The sequence below is a fragment of the Neomonachus schauinslandi genome, chromosome X (assembly GCF_002201575.2).
Source record: "Neomonachus schauinslandi chromosome X, ASM220157v2, whole genome shotgun sequence".
Classification (NCBI taxonomy): domain Eukaryota; kingdom Metazoa; phylum Chordata; class Mammalia; order Carnivora; family Phocidae; genus Neomonachus; species Neomonachus schauinslandi.
The window spans coordinates 91,841,073-91,851,060 of record NC_058419.1 but is presented as its reverse complement, the minus strand read 5'-3'; the positions used below and the strand labels follow the sequence as shown (position 1 = coordinate 91,851,060).

The 9,988-nt window shown below is 56.7% G+C and overlaps 1 protein-coding gene across 3 annotated transcripts in view; it reads right to left on the bottom strand.

The window, feature by feature from the left end:
• The window catches only part of BCOR (BCL6 corepressor), a 43,129-nt gene that overhangs the window by 32,267 nt on the left and 874 nt on the right, over positions 1-9,988 (bottom strand). The gene's annotated exons all lie outside the window — the stretch shown is intronic.

The following is a 9,988-nucleotide window of genomic DNA, read 5'->3' as shown; positions in this document are numbered from 1 at the left end:
GGGGAGCAACTCTGACACCCTTTTGGCCCCAGGACAGCCCAGAAGCAGGCCCAATGTGTCTGGCCATCCTGGCCATCCTGAACCCACCTGCTTGGGCCAGCCCTACATCTCCAGGACTGGGGGGATGGGGGGGTGACTGCCGCCACCAACTGCTCTCCCTCCCGCCCTGGCACCTCCCCCCAGTGCCTGGCGGGCGACCAGGACCTCAGAGAAGGCCTGTGGCTGTGGGCATCTAGCTGATCTAAGTCACAGAGTGGGTGGTGCCGTGGGCACACCTCAGGGCCGCACCTTTGCGTCCTACAGCTGAAGGCGAATGTGCTCTTGGAAATGGGAAGGCTTGCAAGGGAAGGTTAAGGGGTGTGGGTAATCAAAAGCCAAAGTGCACCCCTTCCCTTCCCCCCCCTTGGGTCCTGAGCCTACACACCTGTGTTTCCAGCCCGGGGAAAGAGTGGTGAGTGCACAGAACACAGCACCCGCCTGTCTCTCTAACTTGTCTCAGTAACAGAGCCACTTCAGAGGGGCAACGAGGGCCACCAGAGCCTCTGCGACTTCCAGAAAGCCTTCAGTTAATAACACACTGTTTCCAACAAGCTTGCTCAGGGCTGCAAGTTACGTTCCCAAATCTTAAAAACCGTGCCTCTGAGCACCTGAGGACCCAGGTCCAGCGATCCTGGCCAAGCCCCTCTGGACAGTGACACTCGGGACTCTGTGGGCCCTCTCCCACCACGTCTGCAGGACTAGACGACACACCACACACCATCCTGCACCTCCGTGCCGATTCTGGGAGCCGTAAAGGTGTGTGTTGGGGCGGGGGGCGGACGGGGGGGCGGTGCGACGCGCGGCTGACTTTTCCTCTCATCCGAGGACGAGGACGCCGTGGCCAGAAAGCGGCGGCCACCTCTGCAGCTCTCTGCGGGCCTGCACAGTGCACGCTTTGTGTAAGCGCAGCGCTGCTCGTGCACCAACAGCTGTCACATTATTTGCACTCGCTGTAAACAGCCTTCACATTCCCCCCTTACCACACAGTTAAAGCCAGACTAACAATCCCCAGTTCGAGATCAAACCAACAACAGCAGCATTGTGTCTGCCTCCGCTGCCTTCGCACCAAGCCCAGCAGCTGGCAGGTTTCTCCGGAACAAGGGGACCCCCCCTCCCCCCACCCCCCAGGCTCCAGCCAAGGCTAGCCAAGGCAGCGTGCAGTTTGTCGCGGCTGATTGTAAAAGCGAAAGAGCACAGCCCTGTCGCCGGGATTTCTGTGCGGTTTATCAGCCCTCTCCCGGAGTTTGCCCCTCCTGGTGGCTGGGGGGAGGCACCCCTCCCCCACTCCCTCAGCTGGGAAGAGAGGTGGTTCACACTCCCGGGGTCGCTTTCTCTGCTCGGCAAAGCCCCCGGGGCCGGGCATGGACTTGGGGCTTGGGGCTTGGGGTCGGGGCAGGGAGGCCTGCCGCTCCCGGAGCCCTGGGGCGCAGAGGCCAGGCGGCTCCGCACTTTCCGCCGCCCGCCGCCTCTGGCGCCTCGAAAATGGTCCGACTCCCTGAATACTTACTGGCCGCCCCACTGATCAAAATGTCTCCTTTATGATTTTTGGTTAAGTCGAACATTTCCATAATCGTCATTATTAGCGCAAATTACACGCCTAATCGGTCCTTAAATAGATTTTAATTAAATAATCATACAAGGCTCATTTTATGACTTAAGAAAGGCATTACTTTTCGTTACAAACTTTCCACCAGGATACAGACTCAGGACAGCAGACAAATACTTATTCTGTGAAAATTGCCAATAACTGATGGGCAGAGAGGATCCTGAAATGATACTGTTTCACCTTCTGGAATCCCAGCAGAGACCAGACATAACCACATCTGTGCAACTTTCCTCTTGAGAAGGAAGAGGGGATTCTCTTCCTCCAAAGGCTCACTTGCGCTGCCTTCTCTTTCGGGCCAGTAGAAAGAAGCCCCAAATGCTACTTTTCCTTACCCATCTGCAGAGACTCCTCCAGCTAGCCGTCTCCTTTAGCGACCACTCCTCCCCACCGCCATCCATCCAGTTTCCCCCCCTGGTCGGCCGAGAGACGGGGCGCAAAGCAGGCAGGGCTCTGCTTGTTAACTGCTGTGTAAAATGCTGTTAATAAAATAATAAATACAAAGGATGGAGGCTGCTGGTTCCATGGCTGTTTTGACTGGAAATGCCTTGGCACTTGTCATGTGTTTATGGGAGGGCAGACAACTCCAGGATTTGCATAGTTTGGACATTTCTGTACTTCATTTATTCTGTCCTAAATGACGTAGGCCTAGAGCTATTTCAAGTTTGCATTTGTACAGAACTGTTGAGTGCCTAAGAGCTTCTCCAATTAGACCAAGTTTTAAATCAGACCCAAAGCTGGACCGTCCCTTCTCCCTGACTCGGCCCCTTCTCCACCCTCTGCCTCTGTTGCTGGAGAAAAACAAACAGACCCTCAACAACGACCCCCTGTCCTTGCTCTCCCCATCTTCACCCCCTCTGGAGGCATCTGGGGCAAAGGTTAAGGTGTCTTCAGATTACAGGCAAGGCCCTGGCTCCATGGTGTGGAAATCACGGCAGTTAGGCGCATCCTGGCCATACTCTACCTCTAAAATAGTGAGCTAAGATGCGGGGAAAACTGCTGGCCTGGTAAAACCCACTGTTCACAAAACAATGTCAGCAAAGGCTGGGAGGCATTCTTTAGAGAGGGACCAGGGATTCGTGCCTACTGAAGCTCTTTCAGCACAAAGGCTTTTAGGGGAAGAAGGGAAAAAGAGGGAGGAGGAGGGGAGAGAGGAGGAGAGAAAGGGAGGGCTCCTGTTTCAGAGCAGGCATCCCCTGAGAGTCAAGAACCAAGTGTAGCTTCAATCAAACGCTGACTTCCCCTCTGGGAGTCGAGTAGGAAACCTGATCACAGTAGCTTACTACCGGCCTGGATCCATACAGGTCTGGTTTTCTTCTCATGCTGGTAATTTTTTAAAATACATATCGATATAAAAAAAGAAGCAATCCCTGGCAGACTTTATTGAAAACCACACTGAGACCTCGTAACATCCGGACTTAATCCCTATCAAACAAACCACAGCACCTCTGGCCTCTGCAGCAGGCCACCCCCTCACCTCTTCCAACCAGGTCTCACCCCTCCAGCCACTAGTTCCTCTCTCCCCTGAAAGAAGGACGGGGAGGCTTGCCAAAGAGCACCTAGATGCCCGGTTCTGGAATCAATTCCTAGCCAAATAATGACCCCACTTAGGGGGGGAAAAATCCAAGCCCTTTCATATGGAACCCTTTAGAGCGCAGAATGCAAAGAACTGCAACAAAACAAAGAGGAGCCCACGAAGGCAGACCAGAGAAAGATCCTCGGAGGCGAATTTAACCTGCGTCGTTCCCGGGACACTGGCCTAGGCAGGTCTCAGGAGGGGGGGGGGGGGGGGGGGGCAGTGGGGAACGGAGGCGCACCTATAGGAACCTGATTAGTCATTCAAAGCAATCCCTAAATCCTCAGGGCCTACTATGTGCCAAGTAGTCTTCTTTGATCCTAAAGGTGGATAATTATTCCCAGTCTTACAAATGAAGAAACTTACTGAGGCTCAGAGGCCATAAATAACTTGCCCCCAAGGTCACACAGCTAGTAAAAATGGGCCACGGTCAAACTCAGTCCTGGAGTTGCGGAGAGGAGCCAATTATTGGTCTAACTGTGCCATTTGAAATCCCCAAGAATTTCGGAAAGCTTCCTTAGCCCTTGTCTTCGAAGACAGGCTAAGAGGAAAGCGTTGATGTAACGTATAACTTAGTCAACAAGGAGACCAGAACCCAGTTTCTCCTACACCCAGTAACCTCTTAGTCCACGTGAAGTCTTTCCCAATTTCCCGAGACGTCCTACACATCTCCCTACCCTAGAATACCCTGGTATGAGGTCAGGGCTTCCAACAAAGCTCCACTTTCCCCTCCTCCAGGAGTCCAAAATAGGCAGGGGGTTGGTGGGTCGCTACTCTCAGGGCCCTGTAATAAAGTGCTGACTCCTGGTACTGGGGCTGGGCCTGCCACCCTAGTTTTGCCACATAAAACAATAAATCAAATTATCTAGATAGAGCAAAAGCCCTTTGGAAAGAGTGCGCCTACTCCTTTCCTAGGGTTTTAAAGAAAAACCCCAAGGACCAACATGGGGTGGGGGAGGAAATTATGAGGGAAGTGGCTCGTAAGACGCCAGGCCCTACTGGACTCGGCCACCCCGGGGGAGGGGTGTCCCCACAAAAGGCCAAGCCTTCTGAGACAAGCTAGGGACTGGATTATCTTTCATTTCTCCAACTTCTCATCCCAGAAGCGGGGGTCGGGGCCTAATATCGCCACCCCGCCCCATCCCCAATTTCCAGATCTGCCCCAGGCTTTCGGATGCTCCGGGAACTCTCCACACCCGACGACCCAGGCTGCACAGGGCCATCTCCCGCTCGGCTCGGTGGCGACCGGGAAGGGCAGGGGCTCCGGACAGTCGGCTGCCCCTGCGGGCTTCCCGGGGCCGAGCCCGTGGCTCCTCCAAGAGGCGGGGGCTCCGGATGTGCGAAATGGCTCCAGGAGCGACTGGGCCGGCAAGGGCCTCGGCAGCGGGAGGGATCGAGGCAATGGCGGCGCCGGGTCCTCACCCGACTAGCCAGCCGAACACGCCCCCGCCGCCCGGCCGCCCCTGGCTCCCGGCCAGTGCCTTTCTCTCTCTCTCTTTTTTAAACTTTCCGGCGTTGGCGATCGGGGCAGGGTTTCCCCCCCCCCCCCCCCCCCCCCCCCCCCCGCCCCTAGCTCCGAGCAGGCCCTTCCAAACCTCCGGGGAGGCGACCCCCGCCCCGACACCGCGAAACAGCGGGCCCGGCAGACCCCCACACCCACACCTTGAGCCACCTGGAACCACCTGGAGCGGGCGGCTCCCCGAAGCGATCGGCGTCCGGCCGAGCGTGGGGCTGCTGCGTCCGGGGAGGAACTCCGGCAGGCGCCCAACGGTCCCCGCCTGCCCGCGGCGCGCGTGCAGTGCGCCTCACACTCGCGCGCGCTCCTTAAGAACTTACGCAGGGGGGAGGGGTGGGAGTGGGGCGGGCAGGGCCACGGGCTTTTTTTTTTTTAAAACTCTTTAGTTGTAAGAGTTTTGGGTGTCCCTGGCACGATTGCGAGCGCTCGGGTAGAACAATAGAAATAGGGGCTTGCCGGAAATGGTGCAGGAAGACCCCTATAACCCTATAAACCTCTCCTCCCCCTCGCCAGTTACTATTAGCATTAAAAGACCCCAGTGCCTTCAATGCAATGGTGCTGTTTATAACTTTTTCCCGCTGAGTCCCCATACCCTAAACAAGTCCCCCTCCTCACATTATGAAATCACAAGGGCAAAGATCGCTCCCAAATCTGTGACCTCTGGAAGCTCTCTGGGACTTTCACCTGCTCTGGCCCTGGCACCCCGACCTGACTCACCCCCTCCCCCAGTAGTTTCTCTGGTTTGCACCTAGACAATAAATTTAGTTTAATTTAGCTTCCGGTCTTTAATTTTAGCAGGTCTCCTTTTTGCATGCAAATCAATATGGCAATTACCATCTAAAAGCTCGCCCAGCCCCGGGTCAATGTAAATTGATCATTGTCCGCCTTCCACAAAATAACACCGGGAGTCTGTGGTGCATAATGAGATTATACTGGAAACTGTCTTTTAGATCACAAATTATATTTTATGCTGTCAGGATCTTCTAGCGGACTTCCCCGTTAGTCTAATCACAGGGAGCCGAGCCTGTAGGTGCTGGGGGGGGGGGGGGGGGTGGATGGCTTGGGGAGACATAGCTCTAAAAATTAACCAAGTGAGGGACCCCCATTTCCGAGACCCTCGACTGAAGACAGGCACAGATGAGCCTGTGCTGGGAAAGGGGACCTGCTACAGAAATATCGCAGAAAAGCATCGTTCCTTCATTCCCATCCAACACAAAGTCAGATATCCCTCCCAGAGGAACACGTTGGGGGCAACTAGCAAAAAGCCGTCGGGCCGGGCTGGTGGTCGGGGGAAGTCTCGGGCCAAGTGCTCGCGACGAAGGCGGCTGGGCTACCACCCGGGCGGCCCGAGGAGGCTGTCCACTTCTGCCCCAGCAGCTTCTCAACCCCGCCGCCGCCACCTAGGCCCCAGCAGTGCAGCCTGCTTTGCAAACAGACGGAATCCTGTGGGCCATACACACTGGCAAAGCAGCTGGGGCGGGCCTTGGCCGGCCTCGGCCTCCCCTCCCCGAACCGTGTGAGCGGGCGGCTGAGGCCTCCGAGCAAGGATAAGGTCCTTTCTCGCCGAGAGCACCGCTCTCCCGCCCCTCTGCGGCCCCCAGGGCACGGGTGTGACCCTGGGGCCTAACAAAGGGCCTTCTGAGCTCCTTTCGGCCTCGGGCTGGCGGGGGGAGGGGTGGGGTTGGGCTCGGAGGCCGAAGTGGACCCTCGAGGTCCCCCACCCCGCCCCGCCGCGCCTGGCTAGCTCGGCCGGGCCCGGCGCCCTCGAGGAAACCACCGAGGTGGTATCGTCAGGGCTGCCTTGCGCTCCTGAGGACCGTCCCGGAGTTCGGGCGGCACTGCGGCCTGCAAGCCTCCCGCCCAGACCGCGCGGCCCAGCCCTGCCCCGCCCGACCCTGCGCGGGCTCCACCCGAGTGCGGTCTTCCCAATAAAAGCTGGAATTCCCGGCTGGGCTCAGACAAAGAGGGACCGCGGCAAATCGACGCCGCGGGCAAACCAAACCCTAGCCTAGTTTACGTGAGCGTCTGGGGTCGCACAGGCGCCTACCAATCCACCCTACACAGACCGTCCCCGCAAGGTCTCCTCCAGAAAAGAAAAAAAAAAAATTAAAGCATACCAAAATGAAAGCATACCTCCCCTTTATTGCTCCCGGAGGCCGAACTTCGCACTTCTTTCGGTTCTATCTTTATCAGTCCACCAGGCTGACAGCCACATCAGCAAACAGGACTTCAGAGGAGGGCCACCATCTATCTATTCCTCCTGACCTACTCTTCTTTTTCCTCCACCATCCATCCACTCAAGGTCAAGAACTCAGAATCTCTTAGAGATCCTCCTACCAGCTCCACACATACCCTCTCCCCTGCCCCAGAAGGGAAGAAATTATAACCAGAAGTACTACTGGTGAGCGAGGGCCATTCGCCCTTAGCTAGGCCGCTTTGCCCTCAGTTTCCTTCCAGCCTACGACACAGTTTTTCCCTGCCAGTGAGTGCACAAAGGTGGTTAGGCGGCCCACACTTCCGTGCCCACATTGCTCTCCCCCGGCAGGAAAGTCTTCGTGGGCCAAGGAGGAGTTTTTGTCATTCAGCCAGTGTATCTAAGCATGGATGTATGCATATGAATGCTTTTTGTGTTTCCAAGTGACCCTCTTCACACCTTTAAATGGGCTTTTGTCTCTGGAACGCACTTACAGAAATTCTGCCCCAGTTTCCAGCTCAACAAAGTCTGGGATTTTTCTCTTAGAATATCACTATAGATCCCTGTATTTGCACACCCGTGTTTACATTCTCCTCGGCCAGTTCTTTATCTCTTATGTATCTCTTGTTCCATGTGGGCATCGGAGACCAAGTGTCTTGATTTGTTTCAGCACATGTCATCCAGGCGCACATCTTAATCTGAACATTCCTGTCTAGCTCCTACACCTCCCCACTACTTACATTCTTGCTTTGCCCGTAATATGTGGCCCATTCCCAGGCTAGACCAACATGGGTTTGCAGTTTAAATATAACTAGAGAATCCCCTGAACCACAAACCCTAAAAGGAAGAGGATGGGGAAGGAGACAGAGGTGTGTTCACTAATGACTTATTTATATATAGGGTAACCCACCCACCAATTTCAACCTCTAGAAAGAACTAGACCACTCTCTGTGAGGTTATGTTTAAATTTTTGGACGGGCTCAATGTCGACCCCACGTTTGTGCATACGGATGCTCGATCTTGTACACATCCCTAACCAACTCCTGTTTAGAGGCTGTCTCCTTGCACATATCTGATTCTAACTCCCCACAAGTTCATGGTTAAAAGTGCCGTCTGTTTATACAGACAACTCAAGGACCTCTTTGCTGTCTCCAACGCATACCTGTACACACTGGCCTGGCATTTCAGTCTCAGGTCTTCCGTCTGCAGCAGTCTTGGTCAGAGGCCCCACCCCACCACAGCTCTGAGCCGACCTTCCCATTACTAGATCGTCTGCACGAATTCTCTCTGGGAGGTCTAGATCTGCATCTCCTAAACCCGGTTCCTTAAGTGAGGGTGCCTACTGTGTGTTCACGCCTCCCTCCCGTTGAGAAGTCCTGGGTCAAACTAGACCATCTAGCAGCTGCGTTTGGTTTGTCGAAGAATCGAGTCCAATGCATCAGGATGTGAGCGTGCAAGCACAGAAGAGAAAGGAAACCCTAGGCCCAGACTCCCGCCCCGCCCCCCTCCCTCCGGGGGGGCTACTCTGCCTCCAGGAATTTCTACAAGGATCTTTGCCCCCACTCCCGCATCGCACTCCCCCATTGCCTTTAAAGGGTTAAGAGAAATCCTCACAGCCTTCCCTCCACCCTGCTCGCAGGGCCCGCAGGCTTGTTCGCTCACTCGCTGCTCACGGGAGTCTGCCGCCGCCTCCGCGGCCCGCCCCCCCCCTTTCCCGTCCTTCAGCCGGGAGGGAGCCTGCATGCCTGTCTAGACCGATCTATCACAGGCACACCAACAACACCCGCGAGAGCGCGGAGACCCTGCCCAGGTCCCCCTGCTCGCACGGTTCCCGGCGGACAGGACCCGGGGAGCGTGACCGCGCCTGCAGGGTGGGGGTGGGAGCCTACGGGCGCGGGCCGCCCCGAGCGCACGGCGGGTTCTCGCCGGCCCTGGCCCCGGCCCCCGGCGCTCCCGCCAGCCCGGCTGCCGGGGCAGTCACAGCTCTGCGCGCTGGGCAGTCCTATTTTTATCTTGTCTAATCCCAAACTGGGCGGGGAGCACAGGCGTCGTGCTTAGAGAACAAGAGATAGGCGAGGGAGGCGGGGAGGAGTCGCCAGGCAGCGACGCGAGCAGGAGCGAGTTAAAGACACAGTCGAGGCGACCGAGAGCAGGAAGAAAGAGCGGGTTGCGCGGGCCTCGCGGCGCCACACGCAACGCGCAGCCCGGCGAAGTTACACTCGCCTCTCCACCGCCCCTTGCTGCCGGTCCCTCCCCACTTCCCAGCCGCGCTCTCCGAAGCCCCGGCCGCGGGGCCCCGGCCTGTGTGGGAGGCAGAGGCCCGGCCGGCCCTGCAAAGGGCTGGGGAGAATCGCTAATGAGCTGTGCGGCCCATTGATCCGGAGAACACTTCCTAATTAACTCTCAGTCACCTACTGGTGACAGCGCCTCAAAGGACAGCGCTGGGGCCGTACGAGCCCCAGCCCCAACCTGCCTGCCGAGCGCCTGGCGCCCGAACCCCGCGCGCTCCCCTAACTACCCCAGGCAATCCTGGCGAGGGGCGGCGGATACCCGCACACTGAAGGCCAGCCTCGCATTAAACCTGGACGGCATATTAATCACCGCCAGCTCCCCCGCCCCCCCCCCCCCAACGCCCCTCCCCGCGGTGAAATCGTGCCCAAAATAAACACGAGAACCAACACTGCAAAGCCCAGACCAGATAACAGGTCGGGGGTGGAGTGGGAAGGGTCGAGAAGCAAACGTATTCTCCAAGTGCCCACGTACAGAAGTCTCCGAGGCCGACAATTAAAATGCCTTCCACACAAGCAATTCCGCTGGCAAACCCGAATCCAACACCTCGTAAGGATTGATTTCGGCCCGCGGTGTCCGTTTCCAGTGCCACAGGAAGTGTCAGATGGCTAGAAATACCCAACTCTGTCTGCGTTCGCCACCCACTACCTTCTGGGGTGGGCCATTTCCTCCCTGTTTTCACTTCCAGGCCATTTTTAAGGATTTTTCGACAAGAGGCTACCCCTTGCACCAAATACCACTACCCCTCCCTTCGCCTTCTCCCTCTCAAAA